At 47.5% G+C, this 18,657-nt stretch overlaps 1 pseudogene; it reads right to left on the bottom strand.

Moving 5' to 3' along the window:
- LOC143017591 (uncharacterized) overlaps window positions 1-18,392 on the bottom strand; it is a 20,942-nt pseudogene extending 2,550 nt beyond the window's left edge.
- Between the last annotated feature and the right edge of the window lie 265 nt (window positions 18,393-18,657).

Genomic DNA, 18,657 nt, shown 5'->3' with positions numbered 1-18,657 from the left:
GAGGGAAGTAGCGAGGGGACAAGGGGAGGTAGGGAGGGGAGAGTGGGAGGTGGGAAGGGAAGAGGGGGAGTTAAGGAGAGGAAGATAAGGAGGTAGGGAATGAAAAGAGGGAGGTAGGGAGAGGAAGAGCGGGAAGTAGGGAGGGAAGAGTGGGAGGTAGGGACGTGGGGAAGGAGGGAAGGGAAGGTGAGGAGAAAGGTGAAGGAGGGAGGGTGGGGAGAGAGGGGAGGTCTGAAAGAGAGAGAGGAAGGGAGAGAGGGGAGAAAGGAGGGAGTCCTACATTCTAACCAAAACTTGCGTACTAGATTATAAAAAAAAAAAATAAGAATATAAATTAGAAAAATGTCAGATGAAGACAACTGTTTTTTTTTTATAAAAAAAATCTAAGAATATAAATTAGAAAAATGTCAGATGAAGACAACTGACTTGATTCTTAGAATGAGGAGGTCCTCATCCTAGATGAGGGTAGTCAAATTATATGTTCATGATAAGTCACCAAAGGGATCACTGGAATTGGCTTAAGTTCCTTTGGGGGAATGGAGTTCTCTGAACAGAGGGAACGTATAAAAAGGAGAAACAGGATATACTCTTTTAACAGGTCAGTCCCTTCAGTATACGACTAATTTTGTATTTATTGTCAGTTGTTTTGTAGTACAAAGGATTACAAAGGATTAAAAAAGCGGAGCATGCCGACAGGAGACCTTTTGGTCCATATCTAGGTCGGATGCGAAAAAAAAATGAATAAATAAAAACTATAATAATGTAAATAACAAATAAAATGAATAAATGCATAGGTACAGTTAAATAATAAACAAACAGGTAAATAGTAAATAATAATAAGTTGACATAACTAATAATAAATGAGAATCAAACAGACAAATGATAACAAAACAAAAACAAATAATATGAAAGAAATGATGATCATAATCATTAGTGCAAACATTCTTTCTGATGAAGCTACACTGTGCGAAACTCTTGTTCTACCTGTTCTACTTGTTCTACTTGTTCTACTTGTTACTTGTTCTACTTGTTCTTGTTCTACTTGTTCTACCTGTTCTACTTGTTCTACTTGTTCTACTCCTCTTACAACCTGTCAGGATGTCATCATTATAGGACTAACCTCTAAGTTTCCTTATTGGACGGTGTATAAGACGCACCCTTATGTAAGACTCGTTCCTATTTGATAAGGATATTTTGTAAAAAGAAAAAAAAAATAGTACGTCTTGTCATAGTTTTATTGATTTTTTTTTTTTTTGTTAAGTGGTCTTAGAGAAAACGTATGATTCTGTGCATGAAAGTAATTGTTTTTATTTCCTTTTTCATAGATTTTTTGTGTTCATTTTGAGAAAATGTAATGTAATACCTTTTTGTATATCGGGTAGTGCTTTCTATTGGATAATACGTTCGTTTAAACACAGGAAATTAAGATTGAGCCTACCTATTGTTGTTTGTTTATATACAAAATTGAAAATTAGTATTTACGAAATAAAATTGTTTTTTGAAATGTACGTGCGTTCCTTTAATCTATCATATCAGTGTTTTCACACATCCATAAAAAATAAACAAAATGAAAAATAAAATAAAAATAAAAATTGTTGTGACAGTATACAGCAATTTTTTGATGATAAGGTTTAACTTCACACACTCCCCCCTCCCCTATCAGGAGGCTAGGGCGGTCCCCCTCACAGAGGGCTTTGTAGCGTGAAATTTAATGAACCATACCCTTGGTTCAACTTCGCCGGTGGCAGGACTCGAACCGCCCTCACCTCGACCTTCGCCCCAAGTAACGACGCCCTAACCCGCTGGCAATCACGGTAAACAAAATAGTATAGTTTTCGCCAGAACAAAATCTATAAAGTTCGCCACGGCTTAAAGGTTGACCTTGTGTCTTTTGCTCGAAATTACGATAAGAGAACGTACGCCGTTTTCATTCGTCCATCGTCAGTTACCATTTCTTTTCGACTCGATCTCTTCGTTATACAATGTCGATAACGTCAAAAGATTTCGTTCAGGTGTGAATAGGGAGTTTTGGAGCTGAAGGCTTTAACAAGGGTAACGCAAACAAGGTCATCATATTAAGACAACAAGGCAGGACTCGCAGTAATGGATTTGAATTGGACAAATTTAGATTTAAGAAGGAAATAGGAAAGAATTGGTTTACTAATAGGGTCGTCAACGAATGGAATAGACTTAGTAACCATGTAGTGAGCGCTGAAACTGTCGGTTGTTTTAAGATGGATGGGGATGACAGGTGGTGATGGATACGGAGCTGCCTAGTGTAGGCCTTATGGTCTCTTGCAGTCTCCTTCGTGTTCTTATGGTGAGTCAGTACTTTAGGTATGTGCAGGTGTCGTAATAATAATCTTGCGTGTCTCGTATCTTCTTAGTAGCGGGTTCGAATCCTGCACTTCTCTCCGATTCCCAGCAGTGTCTGTGACCAAGGGCAAAGGTGACGGCTTCGGCCGCAGCTACGCGCCTCCTGGTGTAGGCTCATCGCCAGTACTTCAGGGGCAATTAGACGACACACCCATACGGACCAGACCCACGTAGCAGATCTTTTAACATTGGAAGGTAGTTTCCGTTCAATGGATAATGTTGGTCGTCTTAACTCAGCATATTCCTCCTTCATGCTCCTCTTAATTGAATCCCTGACCATTTCTGTGTCTATACCTCTTCGGAGCGATATTGACCCTAAGGATAGAGACGCTGGTGATTGCTGAGGAACTATTCTTTGGCTGATGTCTGACAGTTTTATTCAGTTTGTCGAGAGACTTCTGGTCGGAAGATCACCCATGAAGTGAATGAAAGAGTCTGGCGTTTGGGTTCAGTAGTTTCTGTATTGTACAAGTGCGTTAACTTATTGAGGTGTATCATAAAGGTTTTGAATATTTTTAAAAAAAGGTTTGAAAATTCTAAAAGCTTTCACCTTTTCAAGCTACCTTCCTCTGTTCTTGTATTTTCATTTGTATTGTTTTATTCTTGTTTTTTTTTTATTTACTAGTTAATTGATCTATATACCGGTATTGATGTTATTATTATTATTTACTAAATCTAAAAGCTTTTACCTTTTCAAGCTACCTTCCTCTGTTCTTGTATTTTCATTTATATTCTTTTATGCTTATCTTTATCTATTTATTGGTTTATTCATTTCTATATTTGTCATTATTATTGTTATTGTTGAAGTCTAAAAGCTTTCACCTTTTCAGGCTACCTTCCTCTATTCTTGTATTTTCATTTATATTATTTTATTCTCATTTTTATTTATTTATTCGTTTATTTATCTACAGTATATATTCATATATTATTATTATTATTTTCTAAATCTAAAAGCTTTCAACTTTTCAAGCTACCTTCCTCTATTCTTGTATTCTAATTTATACTATTTTGTTCTTATTTTTATTTATTTGTTTATCTATATATCTATATTTTATTATTATTATTTTTAAGTGAAAGGCTGATTAGAGGTGGATGGTGAACTAAGGAATTTGCTCTAATCGAAGAGTATCATCGAAGAAACGTGTAAAGTTTGTTCCGCTGAAGGTAAAACTCTTAAGCTAAACTGTCTTGATCGACCGAAATCCCATTCAGGCAAGAACTGGTTTACCAATAGAGTGGTCAACGAATGGAATAGACTTAGTAACCATGTAGTGAGCACTGAAATAATTGGTTGTTTTAAAAGAAGATAACTTTATGGATAGGGATGATAGGTGGTAATGGATTTGGAACTTCCTAGTGTAGGCCTTATGGTCTCTTGGAGTCTTCTCCATTTTTATGTTATGTTCTGATGAGTCTGCCTTTACTATGTTGTATACAAACGTATATTCAGAGACAACGAAATGGACCAAGTGTCTTACTCTCTAAAAGGGTGGTACCCTGGGTTGAATGAAATTAAGTGTCGACGTTTCACAAAATTATATAACGACTTCTGTCATCTATTGGTTGGTTCCACGAGTCGTTTGAAAACGACAGAAGGCGACAAATATGCTAAAGAAGCGTCGTGATGTTTCATACCATTCTTGCAAAGTTCTTTAAGTTCTTCTCTTTTTTGTTTACAGGTAAAGAGTCTTGTCCTAAACCGGTCTCCTAAGCTTCTCTTCCCAGTTGGTGAGTACAGGAATAAACCTCGTCATTAACGATAATTATGAAACGCGTTTGATGTTAACCTTGTCTTCTGTGCTGCAGTACCAAATAGTTAAGACCTTTCCACCTCTTCACAAAAGCGACTCGACCTTAAATACAGCTACCAGTTAACTAGAATGGATTTATTAAAGCACAGTATCATGTCAAAGGGGGGCACAAAGTCTACGAAGAGACCTTCTGGTGTTGTACTCTCTCTGGAAGCATTATATGTTGTCTATCCTCGTTTCACAGACTCTCCAGGTCTCTGAGACCCTCCCCTTCTCCTTAGCAAACGCACTGTCCTTCAAGACTGTAGTCTCGAAGTCTCGCATGGGACGCAGAGTCTACGAAGAGACCTCCTTGTGTTGTATTCTATCTGGAAGCATTACATAAAGGATTACAAAGGCGGAGCATGCCGACAGGAGACCTTTTGGTCCATATCTAAGTCGGATGCGAAAAAAATAATAAAATAAATAAAAACTATAATAATGTAAATAACAAATAAAATACATGAATAAATGCATATGTATAGTTGCATTTATTCATGTATTTTACATGTTATCACTCCTCGTTTCACACTCTCTCCAAGTCTCTGAGACCCTCCTCTTCAAGAGTGTGTAGTCTCAAAGTCTCACAGGGGACACAGAGTCTACGAAGAGACCTCCTGGTGTTGTATTCTATCTGGAAGCAATACATGTTCTCACTCTTCGTTTCACAGACTCTCCAGGTCTTTAAGACCCTCCTCTTCTCCCTAGCAAACGCACTGTCCTTCAAGACTCCCAGATGACTGTAGTCTCGAAGTCTCACAGCTTCGTGCCAAGGGCGACCCTCTCCTTCGGAAGGAATTAACATTCGAAAGGCGACCCGGGCTTCGAGCTTAAGGTCCCATAACGCACAACTCTATTATCCCATCAAGAGATTTGGTTATACGAACTTGAGGCGCGGAGACCGTTTCACGTTCGAAGGATGAGAACGACCTAGGTTTATCCTGTCACCATCTCTTTCACTTTCTCGATAAATTGCTGTCTCTTGTGATCTGACTCATGCTCACTCTCACGCTCTCACGTTGTATCTCTCGTCTGCATTCTGTCACGGTCTCTCTCTTTCTCACTCAAGTTCTCACGACCTGTTGCTATGACGTTACATTTCCCTCACTCTAGTCGTCTTGATTTCAGTTTCTCTTGCATTCTCTCGCTTATACAATATTTCGGTCTTTCACGGTAGTTTCTTTCTCTTTGTCTCTCTTTCTCTCTGCCACCCCCCCCTCTCTCTCTCTCTCTCTCTCTCTCTCTCTCTCTCTCTCTCTCTCTCTCTCTCTCTCCCCCCACCTGTTTCTGTCTCTGTTTCTATTTCTCTTTCTGTATATATATATATATATATATATATATATATATATATGTATATATATATATATTTATATATATGTATATATATATATATATATTGTATATATATATCACAAAGGAAACCGGAAATATAAATGTATTCCCAAGCGCTTTCGAGATATATATATGTATATATATATGTATTCTAGTTTCTTTTCCGATATTCCTTAGTGGTTATCAGCAATTTATATATCACGTGGTTTTGTGATCTTTTTGCATATAACATATATATATATCTATATAAGTATATGTCGTAACACATATCGTAAAGATTCAACAAAAACCCACTGTGTTGCTGATAATCACAAAGAAATGAAATAAAATTAATTCCATAGCGCTTTCGAGATCATGGACTGTGATCCTCTTCAGTGGAATTTGCTCTACCTTTCTGTATTCCACTGAAGATTGGATCACAGTCCGTGATCGAAATATATGGAATTAATTTTATATATATTTCTTCTTATCCAACACAGTGGGTTTTTGTTGGAATATATATATATATATATATATACACACACACACATATACACATATATCCATCTTCATCTGTTCCTCTTTACATTTCTCCTATTCTCCCTTTCTCCCTCAACCGCTCTTACCCTCTCCCCACTTCTCATACCTTTCACATTCACACCTCTTCCACCTCTCTCACCTCTCCTTGTCCCCTTCTCTCTATCTACAAACCTCCTTACATAACTACCTACCTCCTTGCTTAGCTACTTACTTTCCTACCTGCCCCGTTCCTTCTTATCTCACCTTTTCAGTCTTGCGCTCTTTGTCTCCCTCTCCCTTGTCTACTCGACTACTCATCACCACCAATCGCGTCATCTCTAAATTCCCACTTTCGCTCCCCCTCCATTCACTCGACCCCTTTGCACCCTTGTATCTTTGGTCCTTCTCTCTTCCCCCCTCCCCGGTACTCTCCCCTTATCCCCTCTCGTCCCCCCTTTGCCCCCTCCCCTCATCCCCCCTTGCCCCTTCCCCTCATCCCCCCTTGCCTCCTCCCCTCACCCTCCTCGTCCTTCCTTTCCCTTTCGCTCCTACCCCCTTTCCCCTTTCGTCCTTCCTCCTTCCCCTTTCTCCCTTCCCCCTTCTCCCTTTCCCCCTCCCCCTTCTACCTTCCCCTCCCCCCTTCGCCCCTCTTCCTTCGCCCCTCCCCCTTCGCCCCTCCCCCTTCGCCCCTCCTCCCTTCGCCCCTCCCCCCTTGCCCCTCCCCCCTTCGCCCTCCCCCTTCGCCCTCCCCCTTCGCCCTCCCCCCTTCGCTCCTCCCCCTTTCCCCTCCCCCTTCGCCCCTCTTCCTTTGCCCCTCCCCCCTTCGCTCCTCCCCCTTTGCCCCTCCCCTTCGCTCCTCCCCCTTCGCTCCTCCCCCTTCGTTCCTCCCCCTTCGCTCCTCCCCCGTCGCTCCTCCCCCCTCGCTCCTCCCCCTTTCCCCTTCGCCCCTTCGCCCCTTCCCCTTCGCCCCTTCCCCTTCGCCCCTTCCCCTTCGCCCCTTCCCCTCTTCACCCCTTCCTCCCCCACTTCGCTCCTTCCCCCTCCCCTATTCGCCCCTCCCCTTTCCCCATCCTTATCCCTCTCCCCCTCCTAATCCCCCTCCCCCTTCCCCTCCCACCTTGCTTTCCCACCACACATTTTAAGAACACGCGTAACACCCCGACGAGCCAAGTCATTCAGAATTCTTTCAGAACCGGAGACTAGCCTCCTCTCGTAAAGAATACTGATCACAACTGACTTCTATTACCCTTCTATTCAGTTACTGTCCTCCTGTAGTCTCCCCCGGACCGCCGAGACCTCGCTCATCGTCTCTCCGGGTCCTCTTCGGGTCCTCTTCGGGTCCTCTTCGGGTCCTCTTCGGGTCCTCTTCGGGTCCTCTTCGGGTCCTCTTCGGGTCCTCTTCGGGTCCTCTTCGGGTCCTCTTCGGGTCCTCTTCGGGTCCTCTTCGGGTCCTCTTCGGGTCCTCTTCGGGTCCTCCTCTTGAAGACTCACCCACCACCACCACCACCACCACCACCACCACCACCACCACCACCACCACCACCAACCCACCACCACCACCACCACCACCATCTCACGACCATTAGCCCTTTCATGCTCTTGATGCCACTCACGTCTAGCGTCTCCTTTTCGGTCCTCCATTCGCCCCCCCCCCCTCCCCTCTCTATCTCTCTCTGTCTTTTTGTGTGTTTCTTTGTCTCTGTCTCTGTCTCTCTCTGTCTATCTCTGTCTCTGTCAAAGGATTATAAAAGCGGAGCATGCCGACAGGAGACCTTTTGGTCCATATCTGTCTGTCTGTCTGTCTCTCTTTTTCTGTCTGTGTCTCTGTCTCTGTCTGTCTCTTTCTTCTCTCTTCTTTCTCTCTTCTCTTTCTCACTTCTCTTTCTCTTCTCTCTCTTCTCTCTTCTCTCCTCTCTCTCTTCTCTCCTCTCTTTCTCTTCTCTCCTCTCTTTCTCTTCTCTCCTCTCTTTCTCTTCTCTCCTCTCTTTCTTCTCTTCTCCTCTCTTTCTTCTCTTCTCTTTCTTCTCTCGTCTTTCCTCTCTCTCTCTCTATCTCTCTCCTCTCTCTCTCTCTCTCTCTCTCTCTCTCTCTCTCTCTCTCTCTCTCTCTCTCTCGCTCTCTCTCTCTCGCTCTCGCTCTCTCTCTCTCTCTCTCTCTCTCTCTCTCTCTCTCTCTCTCTCTCTCTCTCTCTCTCTCTCTCTCTCTCTCTCTCTCTCTCTCTCTCTCTCTCTCTCTCTCTCTCTCTCTCTCTCTTTTTTTCCTTGCTCGTCTCATTATTGCACTAATTTCTGGCCTGCCCCGCTGTGCCTCTGTCTTGCTGTCACGCCGCGCTGTCCTGTTGTCTCGGGCTGTCCCTCTGTCTGTCTCTTCCACAGTCCCTCTTGCCCTTTCCCTCTTGCCCTTTCCCTCTTGCCCTTTCCCTCTTACTCTTTCCCTCTTGCCTTTCCCTCTTCCCCTTTCCCTCTTCCCCTTTCCCTCTTGCCTTTCCCTCTTGCCTTTCCCTCTTGCCCTTTCCCTCTTGCCTTTCCCTCTTGCCTTTCCCTCTTGCCTTTCCCTCTTTCCCTTTCCCTCTTTCCCTTTCCCTCTTTCCCTTTCCCTCTTTCCCTTTCCCTCTTTCCCTTTCCCTCTTTCCCTTTCCCTCTTTCCCTTTCCCTCTTTCCCTTTCCCTCTTGCCTTTCCCTCTTTCCCTTTCCCTCTTGCCTTTCCCTCTTGCTCTTTCCCTTTTGCCTTTTCCTCCTTGCCCTTTCCCTCTTTTCCTCTTTCCTGCTGTCCCTCTGTGCCCGTGTCATTGTCATTCTGTCACTCTCACTGTCATTCTGTTACTCGCTTTCTTTCTCACTTTCTCTTTCCCCTCTCTCCCCTCCTTCCCCTCCCTCCCCTCCTTCCCCACCCTCCCCCCTCTCTCACCTCCCTCTCCTCTCTCCCCTCCCTTCCCTCTCTCCCCTCCCTCTCCTCCCTCCCCTCACTCCCCTCACTCTCCTCTCTCCCCTCCCTCTCCTCCCTACCCCTCTCTCCATTCCTTCCCCTCTCTCCCTTCTCTCTCTCCCCTCCCTCTCCCCTCCCTCCCCTCCGTCCCCTCTCTCCCCTCCTTCCCCTCCCTCCCCTCCTTCCCCTCCCTCCCCTCCTTCCCCTCCCTCCCCTCCTTCCCCTCCCTCCCCTCCTTCCCCTCCCTCCCCTCCCTTCCCCTCTCTCCCCTCCTTCCCCTCTTCCTTTTCTCTTTAGCTCAAGTGGCGTAACCAGAAGTCCGCTGGTCTCGTATTCCATTCGTGAGTTCGAATCCCGCACTCCTCTCCAATTCCCAGTAGTGACTGTGACCTGCCCCCATAGTCCAAGCACATAGGGCAAAGGTGAAGGCTTCGGCCGCAGCTGCTCAGCGCCTCCTGGCGTGATACTCCTCAACTTCCTTCCTCTATAAGTCCTTCATTGGCGCTACCAGACTCTACCATCACCCTTAAAGCATCATAATCTACTTCCATTTTCAATCCAGAGTATCAATGTTCAATTTTGGTCTTCATCCACTTCACCTTCTCATCCATTCATCCATCCATCCATCCATTTCCTCCAGATGCCTCCTGAACTCGTTCATAATCACACTCACTCGCACGCACTCGCGTGCACTCACACGGACTCGCACGCACTCGCACACACTCGCATGCATTCGCTCACACTCTCATGCACTCGCGTGCACTCCTGCACACTGGCACGCACTCGCATACATTCGCACGCACTCGCATGCACTCGCGCGCACTCGCACACACTCGCACGCACTCGCACGGACTCGCACACACACGCTTCCGTTCACTATCTTTGTCTTAGTCGCCTTCTCCCTCTTCGTCGCTGATTACCTCTCGCTTGCTCAGGAGACGCGAAATAAAATCCTCTTATTTCCTTCATCGCTTGCGTAACGATGTTTTTGTGATTTTTTGTTTTTGTAGAATTCTTCTACTTTAAGGCGTCGTCGTCGTCGTCTTTGTTGACAGTTGTCGTCGATTGTCGTCGTTTTCTTTGAAAATTGTGCAATATGTCTGTGATGTATATGAGAGAGAGAGAGGCGGAGGGGAAGAGAGGAGGAGGGCGAGAGAAGGCGTGAGATAAAGGGAGGTGGTGTGGGAGAGATGGGAGGAGTGTAGAGGGGTAGAGGAGTAGAGGAGTAGAGGAGTAGAGGAGGAGAATAAGGTATGAAGAGAGGAAGCGATCAAGAGAGGAAGAGATAAAGAGAGGAAGAGATAAAGAGAGAGGAAGAGATAAAGAGAGAGGAAGAGATAAAGAGAGAGGAAGAGATAAAGAGAGGAAGAGATAAAGAGAGGAAGAGATAAAGAGAGGAAGAGCTGAAGAGAGGAAGCGATGAAGAGGAGAAGAGAGGAAGAGAGAAAGCGATGAAGAGAAGAAGAGAGGAATCGATGAAGAGAGGAATCGATGAAGAGAGGAAGCGATGAAGAGAGGAAGCGATGAAGAGAGGAAGCGATGAAGAGAGGAAGCGATGAAGAGAGGAAGCGATGAAGAGAGGAAGCGATGAAGAGAGGAGGCGATGAAGAGAGGAAGCGATGAAGAGAGGAGGTGATGAAGAGAAAGAGAGAAAGAGAGAGAGTGAGTGAGTGAGTGTAAAAGATCGTGAAAGTAAGAGAGAGAGAAATCGAAAGAGAAACAGAGGGAGAGAGAGCTAACTAGAGATTGCGAAATATTGTGAAAGCGAGAGAATACAAGAGAAACTGAAAGCAAGAGAACTAGGGCGAGAGAAAATGTAGAGAAAATGTACAGAGAAGATGTATATTTGGAAGACAAACAAGAGGAACAGATTTTCTTCGAATTATAATCTACCCTCATCTTACCTTTAACCAATGTATGTTTTTATTTACTTTTTTATCCTTTCCTTTTACTGTTTTCTTTTTCTTTTTTCTTTATTTTTCTTTACTGACCGAGATCTTTTGTCATCAATCTCGTAAAAAAAAAAGAGGAAAGAAAGAGAGAGAGAGAGAGAGAGAGAGAGAGAGAGAGAGAGAGAGAGAGAGAGAGAGAGAGAGAGGAAAGAGAGAGAGAGAGAGAGAGAGAGAGAGAGGAAAGAGAGAGAGAGAGAGAGAGAGAGAGAGAGAGAGAGAGAGAGAGAGAGAGAGAGAGAGAGAGAGAGAGAACATGTCATTTCTTACGCACGTTTTTTTGTATTATTTTTTGGACTTAAAAACTTTTTCTATAAGTTTATTTGACATGGCTCTTAACTGCCCCCTTTGAGACAATTGTCTATATTTTCTATTTGGGTTTGCCTATTTGCAATGTGCAGGGACACTAACGTGTGTGGGGTTCTGTCTTTTCGTCTCCAATCTTTGTAATACGTTCTAATGCAACATTGCAAGTTAATCCATCTCATGTTTCCACTTATCTATTTTCAATTTAATTAGTTTTTCTTTTTCTTCGTTGTTTTTATTGGTTACAGGTTAGATAACTTCGTGAGTACCTTAATTCGTTTGTCTTTGGCGTTTTTATTGTTTATTTATCTATTTATTCATTTACCTATTTATTTATTTATTTATTTATATATATATAATTTTTTTTTCGGTTTTCTTTTGACGAGAATTAGTTTCATAATTCTCATAATTCATAATTTCATAATTCTCGTTATAATGATCCCATACCCGTCAACCATATTTCTTTCCCCATTTTCATTTATTCCAATTTTCAATCGATTCCATTGTAATTTTTATACTTTCACTCAATTCTACACTTTCCTATACAACCACCACCACCTCCTGTCTCAGATGGCTAGGTTCCCCTCCGTTTTGTGGTAGGCCCCAGCTGGTTACATTCCCTCGTCTCCCCTCTCTCGTCTCACAGGTGGGTAACTCTCTTCATGGCTCTCTCTCTCTCTCTCTCTCTCTCTCTCTCTCTCTCTCTCTCTCTCTCTCTCTCTCTCTCTCTCATCTCTCTCTCATCTCTCTCTCTCTCTCTCTCTCTCTCTCTCTCTCTCTCTCTCTCACTCTCTCTCTCGTTCCTCACTCTCTCGCTCTCTCTCCTCCTCTCTCCCTCATGGCTCTCGTCTCTCTCGTCATCTCCTCCTCTCTCTCTCTCTCCCCCTCATCTCTCTTCTCCCCTATCTCTCTCTCTCTCTCTCTCTCTCTCTCCGCTCTCTCTCTCTCTCTCTCCTCTCCTCTCATCTCGCTCTCTCTCTCTCTCTGTCTCTCTCTCTCTCTCTCTCTGCTCTCATCTCCTCTCTCTCTCTCTCTCTCCCTCTCCTCTTCTCTCTCTCCTCTCTCTCTCTCTCTCTCCTCATGACTCTCCCCCACTCTCGCCTCCCTCTTCCCCCCATCTCTCTCTCTCTCTCTCTCTCTCTCTCTCACGCTCGCTCTCTCTCTCTCCCTCTCTCTCTCGCTCAACTCTCTCTCCCCTCTCAGCTCTCTCCTCTCTCTCTCTCTCTCTCTCTCTCTCTCTCATCTCTCTCTCTCTCTCTCTCATCTCTCTCAACCCTCCTCAGTTCTCATCTCTCTCTCTCTCTCTCACTCTCATCACTCCTCCCCTCCCCCTATCTTCCACTCTATCTCTCCCCCTCTATCACTCCCCCCTCTCTCTCTTTCTCTCTCTCTCTGTCTCTCTCTCTCTCTTTCGCTCTCTTCTCTCTCTCCTCCCTTTCTCTCATCTCTCTCGTCTCTCTCTCTCAATCTCTTGACTCTTCTCTCTCTCCTCTCTTTCTCTCTCTCTCTTTCTCTCCATCTCCTTCTACCTCCTCTCCTTCCCCCCAGTCAGATCATCCTCTTCCTTTTCCTCTTCCTCTATTTTCTCCTCTTCCCTTTCTCTCTGACCACGCAGCTGGGCAGGGGGCCCCTCCATAGCCACCAGCTGTTTGGTCTCAGACTTTGACTCAGCTGGCTTTCGCACTTTGCTCTTTAATGATATTATCTTTTTTTTTTTTTTTTTTTTTTTTTTTTTTTTACCACCTCCAACGTCGTATCTTGCTATGGTCTTCTTTGGGGTCTCGCTCCATTGAGACCAAGTTCAGACCGAGGTCGGTAGACTGAAGTCTATGTTGTGGTTTTGTCCAACATGGACAATCATGCATTGCTACATCTTCCCTTCAACTTCTTCAACTTCTCCTTCAACTTAACTTTTCAATCATTCCTTTCTGATTCCTTTCCCCTATTTCTCCCATTCCCTCTTCTTCCTTTCTCCCCCTCCCACCTTTTCCTTTTCCATCCTTGCTCCTCTTTACTCTTTCTCCTCTTTTCCCCTGTTTCCTATTGCCCTTCCACGCTTTTCCCACCACTTTGCCCCTTTGCCCTTATCCCCTTTGCCCTTTTCCCTTTCCACCCTCCTTTCCTCTTTCAACCTTCCCCCTTTTCCGTTTCCCCTTTCCCTCTTTCCCCTTTTCCCTTTCCCCTTTCCACCCTCCTTTCCTCTTTTCACCTTCCCCCTTTCCCCCTCCCACCTTCCTCCTTTCCTCTTTTCCCCTTCCCCTTTCCCCCTTTTCCCTTTTCCCTTTTCGCCCCTTTCACTCTGTTTTCCCCTTTTCCCTTGTTCTTTCCCTTTCTCTTTTCCCTTTTCCCTTTCTCCTTTCACTCTTTTCCCTCTTTCCCCTTTTCCCTTTTCCCTTTCCACCCTCCTTTCCTCTTTCAACCTTCCCCCTTTCCCCCTTTCCCCTTCCCCTTTCCCCCTTTTCCCTTTTCCCTTTCCACCCTCCTTTCCTCTTTCAACCTTCCCCTTTTCCTTTCCCCTTTCCCTTTCCCCCTCCTTTCCTCTTTCAACCTTCCCCCTTTTCCCTTTCCGCCCTCCTTTCCTCTTTCAACCTTCCCCCTTTCCCCTTCCCCCATTCCCCCTTCCCCCTTTCCCCTCCCCTTTCCCCGTCCCCCCTTTCCCCTTCCCCCTTTCCCTTTCCACCTCCCTTTTCTCTCTCTTCCTTTCTCCTTTCCTCCTTTCCCCTTTTTCCCTCTCTTTTTTCCCTTTTCTCCTTTTTACAATTTCCCCTTTTCCTCTTTCAACATTTCCCTCTTTCCCCTACGCCCCTCCACACTTTGGCCCTTTCCCGCAATCTCTCTTCATTTCCCTTTAACCTTCTCTTTCCTGCCCACCTCCTCTTCCTCCTCCTCTTCCTCCTCCTCCTCTTCTTCCTCCTCTTCCTCCTCTTCCTCCTCTTCCTCCTCCTCTTCCTCCTCTTCCTCCTCTTCTTCCCCCTCCTCTCCTCCTCCTCGTATTGCCTCATCCTGATCCTCTAGGACCTGAGTCTAGTCCTCTTCACGCCTAATCCTGGCCTAGCTGTCCCATATCAAGCTCTCGCCCCAACACTCACTCTCTCTCTCTCTCTCTCTCTCTCTCTCTCTCTCTCTCTCTCTCTCTCTCTCTCTCTCTCTCTCTCACCCCTCCTCTCTCTCTCTCTCACACTCTCTCTCTCTCTTCTCTCCTCTAACTCTCTCCCCTCGCTCATTTCTCTCTCTCTCTCTCTCTCTCTCTCTCTCTCTCTCTCTCTCTCTCTCTCTCTCTCTCTCACTCTCTCTCTCATTCTCTCTGCTCTCGCTCTCTCTCGCTCTCTACTCTCTACCTACCCTCTCGTCTCTCCACTCTCTCTCTTCTTCCTCTAACCTCTCTCTCTCTCTCGCTCTGCTCTCTCTCCTCTCATTCTCATTCTCGCTATTCACTCACTCTCTCATTCTTCTCTACCTCTTCTACCTTCGCTATGCTCAGCTCTCTCTTCTCTCGTCTCTTTCTACATCGCTCATTTCTCACCTTTCCTCATTCTCATCTCATTCTCATTCTCTCTTATCATTCTCTTTCTCATTCTTCTTTCGTTCTCTTCTATCTCATTCTCTCTCTCCCTTTCTATCATCTCATATTTTATTCTCTATCATTCTCTCTTATTCTTCTCTTGTTCTCTCTGTTCTCTCACGGTCTCTCTCTCTCTCTCATCTCTCTCTCTCCCTTCTCCCTCTCTCTCCTTCTTTCTCTCTCCTCTCTCATATCTCTCCTCTCTCATGTCTCTCTCTCTCCTCTCTCCTGCCCTCTCTCCCTCTCTCTCTCTCTCTCTCTCTCCCTCTCTCTCCTCTCTCCACTCTCCTCTCCCCTCTCTCCTCCCCTCTCCCCCTCTCTCCCCCTCTCTCCTCCCGCTCTCCTCCCCTCCCTCTCCCCCCGCTCCCTCCTCTCTCACCCCCCTCCCTCCCCTCTCTCTCCCCCCCCTCTCCTCTCTCTGCCCCCTCTCCCTCTCTCTCTCTCCCCCTCTCCCTCTCTCTCCACCCCCCCACTCCCCTCTCTCTCTCCCCCCACTCCTCCCTCTCGTCTCACCCCCCTCTCTCTCTCTCTCTCTCTCCCTCTCTCTCTCTTTTTCCAATATATACAAGTTTTCGTCCTTTCACTATTTTCCCTTCCCTTCCTCTGTTCTCCTTTCTAGACTAAAAAAAATACACATTTCAATCCTTTCCTCTACTATTTCCTTTCTCTCCCTTCTTCCCACCCCCTCTTCTCGTTCTCCCTATCATTAACTTGTGTCTAATCCTGTTTCCCTTCCCTCTAATCCCTCTTCTCTTCCCCCTCTTTCCTATCACCTCTTCCCTTCCTCCCTACCCCTTTCTTCGTCCTACTTCTCCCTCTCCTCCAAATAATTGCCTTTCTTCTCCCTCAAATATTTTCTATTGGGTTTTCTACGTTCCACTACCTCTTCCTCTCTCCCCTTCTTCCTCCTCTTCCCCCATTCTTCTCTTCTTCCTCCTCTCCTCCAGTCTCCTCTTCCCTCCACTCCCTCACGTCCCCTCCCGTCTCTTCCATTTTCTGTTCGTTCTCCCTCATCCAGCCTTATCGCCTCACACACTCTCCGTACCTTCTCCAACACCTCGACATCTCATCCTCATTCTTCACCCCCTCTCCATCTTACCATCCCTTACCCTCCATTCCCTATCCCTTCTCTCTAAACCCTCCCCTTCGATCTCCCCTTCGCCCCCCCCTTCCCTTCATCCTCCCCTCCCCCTTCCCTCGCCCCCCCCTCCCCTTTCCCTCCCCTCCCCTCCCTTCTCCATCTCCTCCCCTTCCCTCCTTCCCCTCACCCTTCCCCTCTCCCCTCCATCCCTTCCACTACACCCCTCCCCCTATCCACTCTCCCCTACTCCTCCCTTCCCTCTCCCCTCCCCTTCCCTCTCCCCTCCCTTCCCCTCTTTTCCTCACCATCCCTCTCCCCTCCCCTTCCCCTCCCTCCCCATCCGGCCCTTCCCCTTCCCCTTCCCCCTCCCTTCCCCTCTCACCCTCCCCTCTCCCCGTCCTCCTTCCCCTCTCCCCTCCCCTTCCCGTCTCCCTCCCCTCCCCCCCTTCTCTCCCTCCCCTTCCCTCTCCCCTCCCCTCCCACTCTCCCCCTTCCCCCTCCCTCCCCTTCTCCCTCTCCCCTCCCGCTCCCCTCTCACCCTCCCCTCGTCCCCTCCCCTCCCCTCCTCCCCTTCCCCTCCCTCCCCTTCCCTCGTCCCCTCCCCTTCCCCCTCCCCTCCCCTTCTCCCCTTTTCCTCACCATCCCTCCTCCGCCCTCCCCTTCCCTTCTTCTTCCCCTCCCCTTCCCTCCCTTCCTCTCCCCTTCCTCTCCCCTTACCCTTCCTCTCCCCTCCCCTCCCTCTCCCCTCCCCTTCCCCTCTCCCCTTTCCCCTCCCCTCCCTCTCCCCTCCCCTTCCCTCTACCCCTCCCCTTCCCTCTACCTTCTTCTCAATCCTCTCCCCTTCCCTCTCCCTCCCTCTCCCTCCCTCTCCCCCTCCCCCTTCCCTCGCCCTCCCTCTCCCCTCTCCTTTCCCCTCCCTCCCTCCTCTCCCCTCCCCTTCCCTCTCCCTATTCCCTCTCTCCCTCCACTTCCCTCTCCCTCCCTCTCCCCTCCCCTTCCCCTCACCCTCCCTCTCCCCTTCCCATTCCCTTTCCCTCCTCCCCTTCCCCTCTCCCCTCCCCTTCACTCTTCCCTTCCCTCTCCCCTCCCCTCTCACTCTTCCCTTCCTCATTCACTCTTGCCCTTCTACCCTCCTTTTTACCCATTCTCTCCCCGTGCCCCCCCTAATCCCGCCTTGCCCCTCCCTCTCCCTTACCCCTTCACCCTCTCTTTCCCTTCCCCTCTCTTTTACCCTTTCCCTCTCTTAAACCCTTCCCCTCTTTTACCCTTCCCCTCTTTTTACACATCCCCACCCTTACCCCTCCCCACGTCACACCCGACCTAAACATATCTCTTCCTACTCTACACCCTCTCCTCTCCTTCCTTCCTTCCTTCCTACAACTCGTCCATCTTCCTTCTTCTGCCTCTTCGTCCTTCCCATCTCTTTTCAGTGCACCTCGACATCTCATCCTCATTCTTCACCCCTTTTCATCTTACCCTTTCCCTCCATTATGTCTGACCTTCCTTACTCTTCCCCTCCCTTCCCTCTGACCTCCCTTCCCTCCCTTACCCTCCCTTCCCCCTTCCCCTCCCCTCCCTTACCACCCTTTCCTTCTAACCTCCCACCCCTTACCCCGTTTTCCCCTCTCCCCCATCCCTTATTACCCGTTCCCTCTCCCCTCCTTACCCTTACCCCCCGTTCCCTCTCCTCTCCCTTACCCCCTTACCCCCCGCCCCCTCCCCTCCCCCCTTCCTCTCCTCCCTCTCCCTCTTTTCCTCCCCCCTCCCTTCCCTGTCCCCTCTTCCCTCTTCCCACACCTTCCCTCTCCCCTCCCCATCCCTCTCCCCTCTCCCCTCCCTTCCCACTCTCCCCCTCCTCCCTCTCCCCTCCCTTACCTTTCCCTCCCCTTCCCTCTCCCCTCCCCTTACCTCTCCCCTCCCCTTCCCTCTCCCCTTCCCTTCCCTCTCCCCTTCCCTCTCCCCTCCCCTTCCCTGTCCCCTCCCCTTCCCTCTTCCCTTCCCTTCACTCTTCCCTTCACTCTTCCTTCCCTCCTTTACCCATTCTCTCCCTTGCCCCTCCCTCCCTAGCCCCTCCCCTCCCTTACCCCTCTCCTCCCTTGCCCTTCCCCTCTTTTACCCTTCCCCTCCCTTACCCCTCCCCTCTCTTGCCCCTCCCCACGTCACACCTGACCTAAATATATCTCTTCCCTCTCTACATCCTCTCCTTCCTTCCTTCCTTCCTACAACTCGTCCATCTTCTTTCTTCTGCCTCTTCGTCCTTCCCTCTCCCCTCCCTTACCCCCTTCCTTCTCCCCTCCCTTACCCCCTTCCTTCTCCCCTCCCTTACCCCCTTCCCTCTCCCCTCCCTTACCCCCTTCCCTCTCCCCTCCCTTACCCCCTTCCCTCCTTCCCTCCTTCCCATCTCTTTCGGTATAAGGACTTCGTTTACCTGTGACTTCCCGCGAACGCGTCTTCCTGTACCAGTTCGTTGGCATCGGGGCCGCTGGCCTCCCCGGCGCGTCAATTTCCATCAACTTACACTTCGCGGCCCGGAAGCTCTTCTTAGCGTCCTCGTGAAGGCCAGTTTCCATCATCGTTTTCCGCTGATAAAGATGGCAGAATGTTTTTTTTTTCTGTATTTTTCTTTCTTTTTTAGTCTGTATTTTTTCTTTCTTTTTTAGTCTATTTTTTCTTTTTCTTTTTTAGTTTTTCTTCTTTTTTAGTCTGTATTTTTTTCTTTTTTAGTCTGTATTTTTTCTTTTTCAGTGAAATTTTTCTTGTTTCTTTTTTCTTTTTCTTTCTCTTTTTCTCTTTTTCTTTTTTTCTTTCTCTTTTTCTCTTTTTCTGTCTCGCTTTCTC

This window comes from Oratosquilla oratoria, chromosome 32 (genome assembly GCF_046742065.1).
Source record: "Oratosquilla oratoria isolate Oo_2021 chromosome 32, ASM4674206v1, whole genome shotgun sequence".
In the NCBI taxonomy this organism is placed as follows: Eukaryota; Metazoa; Arthropoda; class Malacostraca; order Stomatopoda; family Squillidae; genus Oratosquilla; species Oratosquilla oratoria.
Note: the sequence above shows the minus strand (reverse complement) of the source record. Positions and strands in the feature narration are given on the sequence as shown.